General features: G+C 42.5%; 1 non-coding gene across 1 annotated transcript; it reads right to left on the reverse strand.

Annotated features, from left to right (window-relative positions):
- Window positions 1-5,928: 5,928 nt before the first annotated feature.
- Window positions 5,929-6,000, reverse strand: TRNAA-AGC. Its single transcript has one exon. It is a non-coding gene; the product is annotated as a tRNA-Ala (tRNA).

Consider the following 6,000-nt stretch of genomic DNA (forward strand, 5'->3'; position numbering starts at 1 on the left):
AATTATAATACATCAAAATGAAATATTTATTTTAATTGCATTCTTTAGTTATAAAGAAACTAAAGATTGTTAAGGATTTAGGATACCTTAGAAACAAAGGATACCTTAGCAAAAATTAGCACACTGATGACTGTGATGACTAACTTTTCCGACAACTTCACTGGGCCGTTGGTGCCCAGGTGTCCAGTGACACGTCGTCTCTGCGTATGTCTGTGGCTGTTCCAGAAGAGATTTTTTTTAACTTTTTTTTTTATTAAATGTTTTATTTATTTATTTGACAGAGACAGAGAGACAGCCAGTGAGAGAGGGACCACAAACAGGGGGAGTGGGAGAGGAAAAGCAGGCTCCCAGCAGAGGAGCGCGATGCCGGGCTCGATCCCAGAACTCAGGGATCAGGACCCTTAACACTGAGCCACCCAGGGGCCCCCCAAGAAGAGATTACCGTTTGAATTGGTAGACTGGGTAAAGCAGATAGCACTCCTGGTATGGGTGTACATCATCCAATCTGTTGAAGGCCAGAATAGAACAAAAAGGGAGAATGTTGGATTCACCTCCTCTCTGACTTTCGGAGCTGGGACATTATCTCCTGCCTTCGGGGCTCCTGGTCTCAGGTGTTCGGACTGGAAGCGGAATCTCTGTAATCAGCCTTTCATCCCTCAGGCCTTCAAACTACAACACACACGTATAAGAACCACCTAACACAATGACAGATTGGGAGAAGTTATTTGCAATAATTAAAACGTCATTAAAAAGTGAAATAATTTCTAGAACATTCAAAGGACAGCTGCAATTCAATAATAAACCTGTCACCTCTTGACATTACTCACATTTAGTGCCTGTATTGAGGTACACTTGATGTACAGAGAACGACACATACTCAGTGTGTATGGTTTGATGAACTTGGACATAAGCAAATACCCCTTGTACCATCACCACAAGCAAGGTCACAGCATATCCACTACCCAGAGTTTCCTTGTGTCCTTTGGTTTTGGGGTGTGTGTGTGTGAGAGAGACCTACCCTCTTAGATTCTGCAGTGCACGATACCTTATTGCTGACTGTAGGCGGATTTCTCATCCAGCATAACTGAAACTTTGTACTCACCGAGCGGCCTCTCTCTTTCCTCCCCTCCACAGTTCCTGGCAACCCCTATCACATTCTCTGCTTCTATGAGTTTGGCTGTTGGAGATGCCTCGTACCAGTGGAATCATGTAGTAATTGTCCTTACGGCTGGCTTATTTCATTCAGCACAGTGTCTTCCAGGTCCATCCCTGTTGTCATAAACGGTAGGATTTCCTCTTTTTAAAGGCTGAATAATATTTTTCTATCTATCTATCTATCTGTCTGTCTGTCTGTCTATCTATCTATCTATCTGCATGCTAGGGTTTCTTTATCCATTCATCTGTCAAGGATGCTTTTGTTGTTTTCATATCTTGACTGTTAGATGTCTTTTCAAAATCCTGCTTTCAATTCTTTTGGATATATGTATCTGTCCAGAAGTGGGATTCCTGGGTCATCCTGGAGTTTTAGTTTTACTTTTTTGAGGAGCAGCGTACTGTTTTCCATAGCTGCTGCACCGTTTTACATTCTCAGACAGTACACAAGGGTCTGGTTTCTCTACATCCTTGCCAACACTTGTTGCCTTTTTAAAATACTAGCCATCCTATCAGGGGTAATGTGATATCTCACTGTAGTTCTGATTTACATTATACGTATATCATCACATTGTACATTTTATTTTTTTTAAGATTTATTTATTTGAGAGACAGAGAGAGTGGGGGAAGGGCAGAGGGAGAAGGAGAGAATCTCAAGCAGACTCCCCACCGAGCAGGGACCCTGATCTCACAACCCTGAGATCATGACCTGAGTCGAAATCGAGAGTTGGCTCCTCAGGTGACTGAGCTACCTAGGTACCCTTGTATTAAACATATTACAGTGTTGTCAATTAAAAAACTATACACTGAAACGATTTTCAAGAAACAGAAGCCGTTCTTCCGGGAAAAATGAAAGTTACATTAAAAATATATTTAAATATATAATCTAAATAACATAAATATTAAATGTAAACATTTTTAGCTTTCTGTTTTGAACATTTTATTTTAATTTTTTAAAAGTAACATACAGTGTATTATTTGTTTGGGGGTACAGGTCTGTAATTCATCACACTTATATAACACCCAGTGCTCATTACATCACACGCCCTCCCCAACGTCCATCACCCAGTTACCCCATCCCTCCACCCACCCCCTCCAGCAACCCTCAGTTTGTTTCCTGTGATTGAAAGTCTCTTATGGTTTGTCTCCCTCTCTGGTTTCATCTTGTTTCATTTTTTCCTCTCTTCCCCTATAGTCCTCTGCCTTGTTTCTCAAATTCCAGTGAGATCATGTTACTTGTCTTTCTCTGATTGACTTATTTTGCTTAGCGTAATACCCTCTAGTTCCAAGTATGTCCTTGCGAATGGCAAGATTTCATTTTTTTGATGTCTGTGTAATACTCCATCGTATATAGACAACACATCTTCTTTATCCATTCGTCTGTTGATGGACATCTGGGCTCTTCCATAGTTTGGCTACTGTGGACATTGCTGCTATAAAAATTGGGGTGCAGGTCCCCCTTCGGATCACTCCATTTGTATCCTTGGGGTAAATCCCTAGTAGTGTAATTGCTGGCTCATAGGGTAGCTCTATTTTAAATGGCTTGAGGAACCTCCATACTGTTTTCCAAAGTGGCTGCACCAGTTTGCATTCCCACCACAATGTAGGAGCGTTCCCCTTTCACTGCATCCTCTCCAACATCTGTCGTTACCTGACTTGTTAATTTTGGCCATTCTGACTGGTGTGAGATGGTATCTCCTTGTGGTTTTGATTTGTGTTTCCCTGATGCCAAGTGATGTGGAACATTTTTTCATGTGTCTTTTGACCGTTTGGATGTGTTCTTCAGAGAAATGTCTGTTCATGTCTTTTGCTCATTTCTTTGAGAAAAACAAAAATTAAATTAAAAATATATTTAAATAAATAATATAAAGTAAATAACATAAATATTACATGTAAACATTTTTAACTTCTGTTTTGGACATTTTATTTTATTTTTAAGATTATTATTATTTTTTTATATAATCTCTACCCCCGATGTGGGGGCTTGACCTCGTAATCCCAGGACCAAGAGTCACATTCTCCTCCAACTGAGCCAGCCAGGCTCCGCTGTTTCACAGAGTCTAAAATAGAGCTTATACTGTAATGAATTCAGCTTCATTCCATCACGGTTTCAGCGTTTAAACGTCACTTTGTTGTTCTTGTTCAATTTTTACCAACTTTAACTCTTTATTTTTGCTTCCCCCTGGAAAACAAATCAAATTCCAAATGTTATATTAATTTTAACTATAAATATTTTCACATGTATAGCGAATTGTTACAAACTTTTAAAAACACTACCATAACAATATCAGATCCAGCAAAATTAAAGAAACTTCTTAATCTGATGCTCAGTCTATGTTCAGTTGTTTCGTTTTCCAGTTACTTTGTTTGAATCCAGGTCCAAACATGCATTTAATCTCCTTGTATGTCATTTAATCTGTATTAGTTCTACCTCCTTTTCCCCCCTGATGCCGTTTACTTTCTGAGGGTCAGTTTACCTGGGAGAATTTTTCACGTTCTGGGTCTGGCGGATTTCATGTGTTATTACACATATTCTTGTATTCCCAATTCTTAACTGTAAGCAGATGTCTCCATCCGCGTGACTGGGTAAAGCATTAATTTTTCAGCTCAAGTGTTTCGTTGGTGGGGTTGGGTATGTTCTAGTTCACTGTATCCAGACGTGCATCACGTGTAGTTCTCTCTCACTTTTAGTGCCATGGAATTAATCGTTGGTTTTAGGTGATGTCAGCCATTTCTGCCCATTCTAGAATTCCCCGTCCCATTTCTCCTCGTGGTTGTAGCTGCCATTGATGATTGTGACCTGTATGCATTATATTTGCTGTAAAATGTGGACCCTAATTTTCATCATTCCACTGCCATTTATCAGCTGTGAGTCTATGGAGAAAATCTTTCCCTTATCAACTATATGTTTATCTTAAAAAACATTCCAGGGGCACCTGGGTGGCTCAGTCAGTTAGGCATCTCCCTTCAGCTTGGGTTGTGATTGCGGGGTCCTGGGATCCAGCACCCCACCAGGCTCCCTGCTCAGGGGGAGTCTGCTTCTCCTTCTCCCTCTGCCCCTCCCCCCTCTTATGCTGTCTCTCCCTCTCAAACAAATCCATAAAATCTTTTTTAAAACATTCCATATTATTCAGTGCACCTGGGTGGCTCAGTTGGCTAGGCGTCTGCCTTCAACTCGGGTCATGATCTCAGGATCCTGGGATCAAGTCCCTCATGGGGCTCCCTGCTCAGTGGGGAGCGTGCTTCTCCCTGTCCAGCTCCCTCTGCTTGTGCTCTCTCTCCCTCTCTCTGTCAAATAAATAAATAAATCTTAAAAACAAAACAAAACAAAACAAAAAACATTCCCTATTGTTCATATAGGATAAATACTTGGTTCTTTTCCCTCATTGGTGAGCTTTCAAAATAATGAGATGCTCTCCAAAAACCTCCAAAGGTTGGATATAGAAAGACTATTATGTGTGAGTCTGTGTTGGTTTTACAGCTAGATGCTCTAAATTCTCTTATTTGTAGTGGCTTTTCCACTTTGAAAGGTAATTTCCAGATGTATAATCCTGCCAAGATATATAGAGATAGCTTTCTCACTTGCTATCCAATACTTAATCCTCTGTTTTTTCCTATCTGAGTGTCTTGAATAGTCCCCCCATCACAGAGGCCCCCGCCCGGGTGGCTCATTCGGTTAAGGGTTGGACTCTTGGTTTCGGTTCAGATCAGGATCTCAGGGGCATGATCTCAGGGTCCTGAGATTGAGTCAGGCGTGGAGCCCCACATGTGGCTCGGCTCTGGGTGTGGAGCCTGCTTAAGAGTCACTCTCTCCCTCTGCCCCTCTCCCCACCTCTCTCTTTCTCTCGCTAAAAAAAAAAAAGAAAGAAAGAGAGAGACAGAAAAGAAAAAAGAAATACCTCTATCACAGCATTAAATAGTAGTGAAGGTAATAGACATCCTTATCTTGTCATAAAAAAATTTAATAAATGTTTGACACAAAATGCCTTAAAGAGACTTAAATAGGGAGTGCAGATCATAAACATCTCCTAACAATATATATTACACAGAATGATTTTCCAGAATAAAAAGTAATCCCTAGAAGTTAATAAGTTTGCAAGTGAGGGCTCGCTCTCTCACAGTATGTATTCAGCTGATATTTCAGACTAGCGACTCAGCTTTGATTCTGACTTGGCTCGGATATGCATCCCTCAGTTACCTGTGGGATGCTTGTTGGTTTGGGGCAGTGGAAGGGGTCCTCCAGTCATGTCTGAAATGAGCCTGACACGGCATTTATTGTGATTGAAGTTCCACTTTGACTGCAGAGACTTTTAGATGCTTGCTGTCTGGCGCAGTGTCCGCAGAGGCAGGATTCCGGACCCCCAGCCTCTGTCACTCACAGTCTGGGCACCACGTGCTACGGCAGATGGCCCTTCGGCGTCCCTCATGTGCGTAAAGCGCCACAGTGACAGCGGGGGCCCTGGGTCCATGTCTGGTGACTCAGAAAGGGGCAAAGGAGTTCGCAGGTTCAGAAGGAAAAAATCATCAGCTCGTTCTCTGTTCCACCTCCAGGGTGTTCTCGGCCCCAAGAACCTGCCAAAATTCAGAAGAAAGTGGTGAAACCGAGCGTCTGCTGCTTGCTGCCCGTGGGACCCAGGACCTGTGCACACACATCCACACACATCGGGGGTCACTGCGGCATCCACGCAGGTAGAAAACGGAAGCAGAGGAGGCGGCGGGTGTCGCGGGAACCCGAGCGACTGTGATTGCGTCACGAGCACATCCTCCCAAAACTGGTGGAGGTGCCGGGGATTGAACCCGGGACCTCGTACATGCTAAGCACGCGCTCTACCACTGAGCTACACCCCC

The sequence above is a fragment of the Ursus maritimus genome, unplaced genomic scaffold (assembly GCF_017311325.1).
Source record: "Ursus maritimus isolate PB19 unplaced genomic scaffold, ASM1731132v1 scaffold_30, whole genome shotgun sequence".
NCBI classification, from domain to species: Eukaryota; Metazoa; Chordata; class Mammalia; order Carnivora; family Ursidae; genus Ursus; species Ursus maritimus.